General features: G+C 45.3%; 1 pseudogene; it reads left to right on the plus strand.

The window, feature by feature from the left end:
• The first annotated feature begins 4168 nt into the window (after positions 1-4168).
• On the plus strand, positions 4169-6461 carry LOC119321394 (annotated as a pseudogene).
• The last annotated feature ends 4606 nt before the right edge of the window (positions 6462-11067 follow it).

Here is an 11067-nt window from a genome sequence, read left to right on the forward strand (position 1 = left end):
AGATGGAAATGGAAACAGGGACTTGTCGTACACAGGGGCGGAGCTAGCTAGGCTAATGCAAGGGTATGCAATGCATACCCAATCTTTTTTGCAAAAAAATTCAGTATATAAGCTCCTATATGCCTGTATATCACGTATGGCAATCTTTTTGTACGTACAAAGGAGAGAAACGAAGAAGAGAACGATTCCAGCACCACTTGGGCCAATATTGGGCTGCTACATTGCTAGCTAGCGCTACTGGGCCTTATCGTTGAGTTTTAATGATGCGGCTGGCCCATTGACGAAGCTGAGGGAGCTCCAGTAAATACATCGCAACTGGGATTTGATCCCGCGCCCTAGCGCTTCCACACGTAGAGGCCAACCACTGGACCAGCCAACTGCTTATGAATAATAACAGCGCGAAGTTTTTAAAAGGATAGAAACGCAAACGCGAAATTTCTTGCACATTACATTGTAGCGTTTATATTTTCTAATTATTTGAAAACATGTCACATATTATAGATGAAGTTCATGAGCATGCAAAAAAAGTTCACCAAATTGAAAAGGTTCAGGTATTAAAAAAAGTTCACGAATTCAAAAGAAGTTCATCGATTTTCAAAATTGTTCATCGAGTTTGAAAAAGTTAATTGAATTTGGAAAAGTTCATTGAATTTAAAAAAAGTTCATCTATTTTAAAAAAAGTTCATCGATTTTCAAAAAAAGTTCATAGATTTTGAAAAAAGTTCATTGAATTTGAAAAAAAGTTCACTGTTTTTGAAATTCGTGAACTCTTTTCAAATCGATGAACTTTTTTCAGTTTTTATTGAAAAAAAGTTCATCGGATTTGAAAAAAGTTCACAAATTTCAAAAAGAAATTCATCGGATTTGAAAATAGTTCATGGGATTCGAGAAAAAGTCCATCACATATGAAAAAAGTTCATCATAATTGGAAAAAGTTCATCGAATCGGAGAAAAGTTCATCGAATTTGAGAAAAGTTCATCATAATTATAACAAGTTCATCAAATCCGAAAAAAAGTTCATCAATTTTGAAATAAGTTCGGCAGATTTGAAAAAAAGTTCACTGATTTGTAAACAGTTCATCAGAAAAATGAAAAAAAAAAGTTAATGGATTTAAAAAACTACACATATTTGAAAAAAGTTCATCTAATTTCAAAATAAGTTCATTGATTTGAAGAAAAAGTTCATGTATGTCCTAGATAATTTATTGTCTCAGGAAAAAATAGAAAACAAAAAGCAAAAAACAAAATGAAATAAAATGAAAAAAACAAGAAGAAATGGAACCGAAAGAACAAGGGAAAGAAAAGGTTCAAGTTAACCGCATCGGAGTGATTGGCGGGGTGGTTGCACTAGTATGTATTAAAGAGGGAGGTTGCTGATTCGAATCTCGTGAGCGCACTCTTTTTTGGCGCGTTAAAAACGCATAAGAAACATAGAAGAAAACACTCCTATATGGGCCGGCCCAGCGTGGGGCGCCTGCAGCGCCCGTTTGCAAAATACACATTAACGGGCGCCTGCAGCGCCAAATAGGATATGCCCGAAGCCGAGGAGACAGCTCGACGTGGAACGTGTCGCCTCGATCCTTCGATTCAACCGCCGCAGCGTTGCGCTGCGTCTCCTCCGCCGCCTCTGACGTCCATTGCCGCGCCGCATGCCCGCATCCGCCATCGGCCGCGTCGCCAAATTGTCGTCTTGGATCTACCAGATCGATCTCCTCGCGCATGTTCGCTGCTTCGCCTCCAATTGTGAAACGGCGGCCGCGGCGGCAGCACCGGCGCACACACATCAGGCACCGACACTGATTCCTCTGATTGTTTTTTACGAGTCAGTGAGTGTTCAATCTTGATTTCTTCGATTTTTTAGTTAAGAAGAGATGATTATTTTCACTCCCTAATTTTCTTTTGATTGACCAATTGTAGCATCCTGTCAATTTTGAGTGTGGTTTGCATTGGCTTGCCAGAAAACTTGTGAAGCAGTACAGGGAAAACAAGGTGAATCTCATGCATATAAATTTCTGAATTATGAATATTTGAATTTGTGAGACTGCCCACCATGCCAAGTATACTGCCATCACTATCTAACATTTTTTTTGTACAGGTGTGAAATATGAAGAATATTTTGGTGAAGAATATTTTGCCATACTTGCCGATGAATCTAGTGATGTGTACCAACGGAAAGAATTGGCTCTTTGCTTGCGGTATGTTGAGAAAATTGGATGGCCGGTTGAGAGATTTCTTGGAATTGTCCATGTTGAGGACACTACCTCTCTGACACTTAAAAAGGCATTGAGAAACTATTGATGGAAAATTCTTTGAGTTTTTCTATGGTTCGTGGACAGGGATACGATGGGGCCACCAACATGAAGGGTAAGGCTAATGGTTTGAAGAAATTAATTATGGATGAGTCTCCTTCTGCTTATTATGTCCATTGCTTTGCCCATCAACTTCAGTTAACTCTAGTTGCTGTTGCTAAAGAGAATGGTGACTGCTTTTCATTCTTTCAACAACTTTCATATTTTTTGAATGTCCTGGGTTTGTCTTGCAAAAAGATACAAATGTTTCGAGAAGCTCAAGCTGATTATCTTATTGAAGCATTGCAGTTAGATGAAATTGAAACCGGCAAAGGGCAAAACCAGGAGATGGGTTTGGGAAGACCATGTGAAATTCGTTGGGGATCCCACTCTAAAACCGTGTCACATGTTCTTTCTTTGTACCCTTCAATCCAGAAAGTTCTCAAAAGGATTGGAAAAGAGTATAACAGTGCTGAGGGTATTGGAGCTCAAACTATATTGAGATCATTTGAGTCATTTGAGTTTGTTTTCATGTTGCACTTGACGGAAGAACTATTTGGGTACATAGATGGCTTGAGCCAAGCTTTGCAAAGGAGGGATCAAGATATTGTGAATGCTATTGATCTAATTTCTCTCACTAAGCAACATTTGTTGAACCTGCGAGAAGATAGTGGGTGGGATTTATTTCTAGAAAATGTCAAGTCTTTTTGTCTGAAGCATAGATCAAAGTGCCCGACATGGATGGATTCTATAAGTCAGCTCTGCGATCTAATAAGTTCTTCAAGAAAGTTAAGAATCTCCATCGCTTTCGTATTGATATGTTTTTGGGTCTCATTGATAGGCAACTCCAAGAGCTCAACAATAGGTTTGATGAGGTAAACACCGAATTACTTGTCTGTATGGCATCATTCAATCCTGTTGATTCATTTGCTGCTTATGATCAAGAGAAGTTGGTCAAGCTTGCCCACTTTTATCCTAAGGATATCTCAAAGACGGAAATATTGAAACTTCCTTATGAATTGTCAATGTTTATTGCTGATATGTGTAGAGATGAAAGATTTAGAAAGGTGAAGAATATTGCCCAACTTTCCGCCAAGCTTGTTGAGACAAAGAAGAGCATATCATATGCCATTGTTTACAAGCTTCTCAAGTTGGTCTTAATTCTGCCGGTGGCGACTGCTAGTGTTGAGAGGGTCTTCTCTTCGATGAATTATGTGAAGAATAAGTTAAGAGCCAAAATGGGGGAGCAATATTTAAATGATTGCTTGGTTACTTTTCTTGAGCGTAAATTCTTCATGCAAGTAAAGGAAGACACCATCATTTCTCGCTTCCAAAAGGGTGATCGTAGAGTTAAATTTTGATTCTCCTTGCTGCAATGTAACTGAATTATTGGATACAGTGTTGCTATAAGTAATAATTTATAGTTTCGCTATTATTATTATGAACTTTTCTATTTCTTACAATGTCGTGAAGCAAAACTTTTTACCACGCATACCCATGTCGGAAATCCTGGCTCCGCCACTGGTCGTACCGTAAGGTCTAAATGCCCAACTAATCTAGATTGGAATACCCATACCAAATGTTGATTGACATGGACCAAAATAACCTTTTGAACTTCGTATGGTTGTTGGTTGGTACCAGGATATATTGAAGCAAGCCTTTAAATGCAAATACAAAGCGACGAAACCAGCGAACCTGACCCTTGAGATTATCTAACCTGTTTGTTTTCACACTGCGCAGACAACGCCACGCCCGCTCGCCTTCCTCTACCTTATAAATTCCCTGCGCCGCATTGGCTTCCCAATCAGATCGCGCTCCCCTTTCTCAGTGCTGCTTCTACACTCTTCATTCCGCTGCCTCTACAGCTCTACCTCGTGGGGATGGGGGGCATGGAGTGCGACGAGGGACCGGCGATCGGCATCGACCTCGGGACGACCTACTCCTGCGTGGCCGTGTGGCGGCAGTCGCACAACCGAGTGGAGATTATCCCCAACGACCAGGGCAACCTCACCATGCCCTCCTGCGTTGGCTTCACCGAGGCTTGGAGGCTCATCGGCGACGCGGCTATGAACCAGGCCGCCATGAACCCCGTCAACACCGTCTTTGGTAAGGACCGTACCACAGACATCTTCCGCTAACTACTCCTGCATGCATGGTTACTGGTGTTGTTTACTTATTGTCATCCTAGAATCTTCTTTTCTTCCACTAACCGAGTCGCTGTTAGATCTGTGAATTGTTTTTGGCTTTCTTGTATGATGAGTATCCTCATTTTCTATGCGATAAGTTTGTTTATTCTTCAACGAATTGTCTGAATTAGTTTCTTCTCCCAACATGATAATGAAATTCTTCTCCAAAAAATAAGAATAAATTCTAGTTTTATTGTTGAGCAAGTACATTTCTTCAGTTTCCCTGAAAGCATACCTGTGCAACTTCTTATCATCGAATGTGTGCATGCTAAGCAGGTTTGGCACATTGAAGAAAGTATTTTTGTTTTAAGTTGGAGAACACATTGGAGCAGTGTACATACAAAATGAATGGGCAGTGTCTGTATGTGATTTGTACCATATAGTGTTTAGAAGAGGTCCTGCCCTAAGGGACATTAGTCCAAACACATACGAACAAACTTTTCAAATAAGGCGCTATTGCACGCGCCTGTTTTGAGAAATCTTGAGCAAACAATCCACGTGACTAATCCACAATGAATCTTTCTTCTATTCAGATGTGAAGCGCCTTATTGGCCGGAAATTCAGCGACAAGTCAGTGCAGGGAGATATCAAGATGTGGCCTTTCAAAGTTATCTCAGGTCCTTGTGACCGGCCGATGATCGTGGTGCAGTAGAGGAACGAGGAGAAGCAGTTTGAGGCCGAGGAGGTCTCAGCCATGTTGCTTGGCAAGATTCGGGAGACAGCTGAGGCCTACCTCGGTAGGAAGGTGCAGAATGCGGTGATTACTGTCCCGGTCTACTTCAACGACTCCCAGCGCCAAGCCACCATTGACGCCGGGGCCATCGCTGGCCTCAACGTCATGCGCATCATCAACGAGCCCTCCGCTGCAGCCATCGCCGATGGCTTTGGCAAGATGTCCGACAGCGATAAAGTGGAGACTGTTCTCGTGTTTGATCTTGGTGGCGGAACCTTGGATGTCTCCGTTGTCAAAGTTGATCCGGGTGCCGACATTGACATGGGCGTCTTTGAGGTCAAGGGTAGTAAAACCAACCTTGGCGGGGAGGATTTTAACAACCTCATGGTGAAGCACTTCGTGCGAGAGTTTCTTAAGAAGTACAAGAAGAACGACATCAGGGAAAACCCAAAGGCGCTTCGGCGGCTCAGGGCGGCCTGCGAGAAGGCCAAGAGGGTGCTGTCCACCACGACTCAAGCAACCGTTGAGATCGACTCGCTTCACGATGGCATCGACTTCTACGGTGCCATCACTCGCGCAAAGTTCGAGGAGCTCAACATGGACTTCTTCCGCAAGTGCATTGTGCATGTGGATAAGTGCCTCAGCCTCGCCAAGATGGAGAAGTCTCAGATCCACGACGTCGTGCTCGTGGGTGGCTCCAGCCGGATCCCAAAAGTCCGGGAGCTACTCAAGGATTTCTTCCAAGGGAAAGAGCTCTGCACGAAAATCAACCCTGACGAGGCCGTCGCCTATGGTGCCGCCGTACAAGCCGCGATCCTCAGCGGTGAAGCTAATGAGGAAGTGCGGGATGTGCTCCTGCTCGACGTCACGCCGCTCTCGCTTGGGGTGGAGACGGAAGGTGGTGAGATGAGCGTGGTGATCTCTAGGAACACCACCATCCCGGTCAAGAAGGAGAAGGTTTATACCACTTGCCACGACAACCAGACAAGGATACTCTTTCAGGTGTACGAGGGCGAGGGGTCGGAGACCGTGGACAACAACCTCCTCGGCAAGTTCACTCTCCGTGGCATCCCCCGAGCTCCCAGGGCCGTGCCAAAGGTCAATGTCACCTTTGAAATCAATCCCGACTGTATTCTGAAGGTAACGGCGGTGGACATGAGTACGGGAAACACTAACAACATCACTATCACAAGAGATCAGGGGCGGCTCAGCGCGGAGGAGATCGAGCGGATGGTGCGTGACGCCAACAAATACAATTCAGATGACAAGAAGGAAATGGAGAAAAACGGCGACACAGAATTGTTTGAAATCTAAATGGGTGCTTTAGTGATGCTGCAATTTCCGGCATGGGCTTATGGATGTTATGAGCCTCCTCGCCTAGTTTAAGTTTTTCCCTTTTGAATTATGGTCTAATCTGTCATGGCTAGTGTGATTGAAAAAAAAACAGTGTCCTCTTTGTTTGACTACTTTCAGTAATGTATGATTAAATGGAGTTGTTGAAACGTGCACCTGAACGTGACATTTTTTTAGAAAAGAAGGATGACCCCCTTTTCGAAAAAAAAATCATATTTATGCAGACGTTGCTAAATAAATTTTTTTCGTACGCAATAGGAAAAACAGGAACTGCCAGTACGAAAAATACCTAAACAGGTGACATATATGCAGTATATCAAAAAGCATGGCTAGAGTTCTTTTGTTATTAAAATGCTCCCTCTTTTGAGTTTAATAGCAGTCTTGGACAAAATCCTGGATCGCTACACCAATCACTAAAGTTGAGCGCCGGATGGCTTCAAAGATCCGGTTGATGGTGATAAACTGATGACGCACACAGTCAGCTTTCTGATCAGGACAAAGCTTACACGTATCCCGGGCCTATTGTGCTGACCAGAAAGGCAAAAGAAATGAAAACCCACCCTATTAGACTTCCTACACAGAAGCACTGACACTTCAAACACACACACACACACACACACACACACACACACAATGTATAGAACAGTTTGTAGACTCAAGACCTGTATTATAGGCGTGCTAATGATTGAAGTGCCAGAACAAATCATGCTCCTATGCACATCACAACACAGACATGAAAACACATCCCAAATTTGTGAAGAAAGGGGCCGGGACCTCGAAAGTACCATTCTACACCCAGGAGCAAATGCTCCTGGTGTGAACAGTAAAATCAAAAAAATAGAAAAAAAATTCAAAAAATTCTGAAAATTTTTGGTGACATACTTTCACAAGTGTTTCTTGTGCATAAAAATTTTCATCACGAAATCACATCCGTATAAGTCGTGCCAAAAAAAACAAAATCAGAGATGCAAAATGCTTTTGTAAGTAACATTTTCAGAGCATCGATTTTGTTTTTTTTACCACACCTTCCACCAATGTGATTTCGCGACGAAATTTTACGTGCGCAACAAACATTTGTATAAGTATGCCACAAAAAAATTCAGAATTTTTGACATTTTTTTAATTTTTTTATTCTACTGTTCACACCAGGAGCATTTGCTCCTGGGTGTAGAAACTCCACATCCCCGGGACCTATGCAAATCATGCTCCTACACATGCAAGGACTTTCTCTCTCCTGATTTGGAAACATCAACCTGCCTGGAAAGACGCTAGAAGCATGATGCAGACCAGAGGCAAAGTATTTTTTTTCCTTAAGAAGCTACAGAGAGAGCAGTGAGCGAGTGATCCTCGTCTAGCTAGTGGGGACACACACACACACACACACACAGAGATCAAGCCAACACACCATACACGCATCAGCACGCAAGCCACAAACACGCGTGTGGAGCAGCGCACGGGGAAGCCAGAGACATAACCAATAGAGCGAGGAGCAGACAGCCGCGCATGTTGTCAAGCCGTTCACACTAAAAGGGAACAAAGAGTAGGACGTTTCTATTCTCAAACCTTCTTATTGTAGGGAGTAATTATCAAACAGAGAAACAAAAGGAAAAGAAAAGTAAGAAGTTTCCTTCATCCGTTTTTTTTATTTTCTTTCACTTATATACATCAGACCAACACACAAACACTTTAACTATTAAAAAACATAATTCCCAATTGAAGAACTCGATTGAATACTAGAGCACCACATACTATTTCTTCGTAAAGTAAAACCGGGCATGCCAAGTCATGATTGACGAACGCTTCTCAGGAAGGATTCGATTGTGCTATTAGTCAGTAGGTACATTACAGAGCTTGTTCATGCTGAGAACATCTGCTATAAGATTCTTATAACCACACTTGATGCTTCTATTTTCGAAATTAAAATAAGTGATCTCACTACGGTAAAAACAAACACATATATAGCTGACAGAATTACCTCGCGAAGCTATTAGCAAGGTAATAGCAAAATATTATGCTATCCTAATCATATTACTAAATTGCAATTGACCGACTCTAGCCTTGGTTTTAAATTTGAGAAGGGAGAACAACTCACCATGCTCTTTGATTTCTTCTTGGACCAGGTTTCCGGTCACTAGTCCCCTCCGTGCCGCCCGAATCCTCATTTGATCTCTGCAAATCTTAAATCTTTTAAATAACCAATATGTATCTACAAAATAGAAAAATCAAATTAGTAAAAGCCATCTAATTGATGCAAGGAACTTCATTTTATAATGCAATTGATTCTATCAGGCAAACTTTGATGTTTTGGCATCCATGGTCAAAACATCAACATAAAATTCAAATATTTAGACATGACAATAAGTGAGACATGATGTCGTAAAAAGAAGAGTTTTTCTCAATCATTCATGTGGGACAAAATACTTATAGATATGCTTATTAATAAGTTAACAAAGATGACACTCAAACACTAAAGCTTTGGTTTCATGATAACAAATTAATCATTTCCATGTACAGTCTAGCCTCAATACCTGGCATCTCACTTTACAATGGAACTCTCTTTTCCCTAGGCAAGCAGCAGTAATGTAGCAGTAGCACCTCTTTCTCATGTACTCATGTTGGACAGAATAAATATTAGATACTGAAAAATCACATTACACATGAAGCCAAATAATCATTTTTGCGCAAAAGGATAAACTCACCCTGGGGTAGACTGCAATCATCTGATAATCACATCAATCATGTATAATATATTCAAACAGATTTATCGGTGAAAGTATGACCAATAGCGTCCACTGTGTAGCTTTATTAAGGGTACTGTTCGATGCCGGGCTGCAAAGCATAAACATGTGTTACTGCATTTAGATCTATGCTGCTAAAAAATAAGTAAGTGGTGAGAATTATGAAAATATATAACACCCTTTGCAAGGATTCCAAAAACTAAAAAGAAAAGGCTGCCCAGTATGAACTCTTCTATATGCGCACCTTATATTTCCTATATGAAGTAGAATAAGAGATGAACCACTAACCTAGCAAGTAGTCAAGCGAACCTGATGGTACTGATCTCTTTCCAACGAGGCCAATGTGCTTGACTTGGCGTTGCGTGCTACTACCTTCACGCCGCAAGGCTTTCTTACTCTTATTGTCCTCTCCATCGAATGCAATGAACATCAGGTACATACACCATAGAGAAAGAGGGCGACCCAACGGCTCTCGTGCGACTGGGCGACCAGGGAGGCGATTCTGCGGGCGCCGGCGGGGGGATCCCCGTGGTGTCGGCGGAAGGTTGGACGGCGGTTCGCTCGGCGGTGGGGCGCGCCCGGTGCTGCGCCTCGCCTGGCGGGCGGCCCCCTGGCCCGGTCACCTCTGGCAGCCGCTTCTGGGCGCTGGGGGGGGACGACTCCGACGACGACGAGGAGGCGAAGCCCGTGCAGGTAAGTGGTCAGGTGAGTGATGGTGAGGAGCCGAGGCCGTCGTCGACGTGCTCGGTGGGTGACTTTGTCGCCCATGCGGAGGAGCTGGGGGGCTCCTTCGTGGCCGGTCGCCGGCGTGCGTTCGCCCCTGGCGGGCGTGGCGGGCGCGGCCTTGCGACGCAGATCTGGCGTCCGTCGTGGGGTGTGGATGCGGGCCCCGAGGGCCGCTCGCGTGCCTTGCCGGAGGAGGGGCGCCAGGAGCTGGCGCTGGCTGCGCCGCCCTCGGGCTCGGTGAGCTCGTCGGAGTCGACAGGGGTCGACGACGGCGGCGGGGCGGATCCAGCGAGGGAGACGCAGTCCATGGCTAGGGTTTCGGAGCTGCTGCCACCCGGGCCGTCTTCCTTGCTGGGCCTTGCGGACTGGTCCAGTCTGCCAATGCGTGGGCTAGGGGGCCCAGTGGCCGACCCAACCTCGCAAATGCCAAAGGGGACGCAGGGGCGCGCCTCTGTGCTTGGGCCTGGTCAGCCTGGCCCGGTTACTTTGCGCCCGGAAGTGACTAGGCCCGAGCCCACCGCGACGGGGGTGGTGCGGCCGTCTCCGCCTATATATAAGTGGCTGTGGCTGCCGAAGGGTGCCCTAGATCTATCGCTAGGGTTTCCCGCATCCCACTCGCAGGTGCGGCGATTTGGGCACCTCGTGCGCCGTCTGCACCGCTCCCCTCTTCCCTCCCCACTCACTCGCTCGTTCGCTTCCGCGGTGAGGATGGGATCCCGCCGCGTGGAGAAGCCACCGATGTCGCCCCCGATCCCGGCGGCTGAGCGTCAACGCGAGCAAGATCTGCGGGCGAAGGCGCTCTCCGAGGTGGCGGCGCCCCTGGCGGAGGAGGGGGGTTGGGGGCCGCCGCCTCCTTGGTGGCTTGCGGAGCAAGAGTGGAAGAAGATGGAGGAGCGCGAGCGCAAAAAGAAGAAGAAGGAGGAATACCGGCGCCGCGGGCTGGAGCAGAAGAAGGAGCTCAAGAGGAAAGAATCCCTCCTTCCTCCGAGTGGCGTGCGGGCTGGGGATCCTCTTGCCAAGAAGCAGAAGCAGAAGGGGGCTGGCCCGGCGCTGCTACCGCTGGCGGCCGGGCCGTCGGCATCGAAGGGTTCGGCCGATGCCCC

The sequence above is a fragment of the Triticum dicoccoides genome, chromosome 6B (genome assembly GCF_002162155.2).
Source record: "Triticum dicoccoides isolate Atlit2015 ecotype Zavitan chromosome 6B, WEW_v2.0, whole genome shotgun sequence".
Lineage (NCBI taxonomy): Eukaryota > Viridiplantae > Streptophyta > Magnoliopsida > Poales > Poaceae > Triticum > Triticum dicoccoides.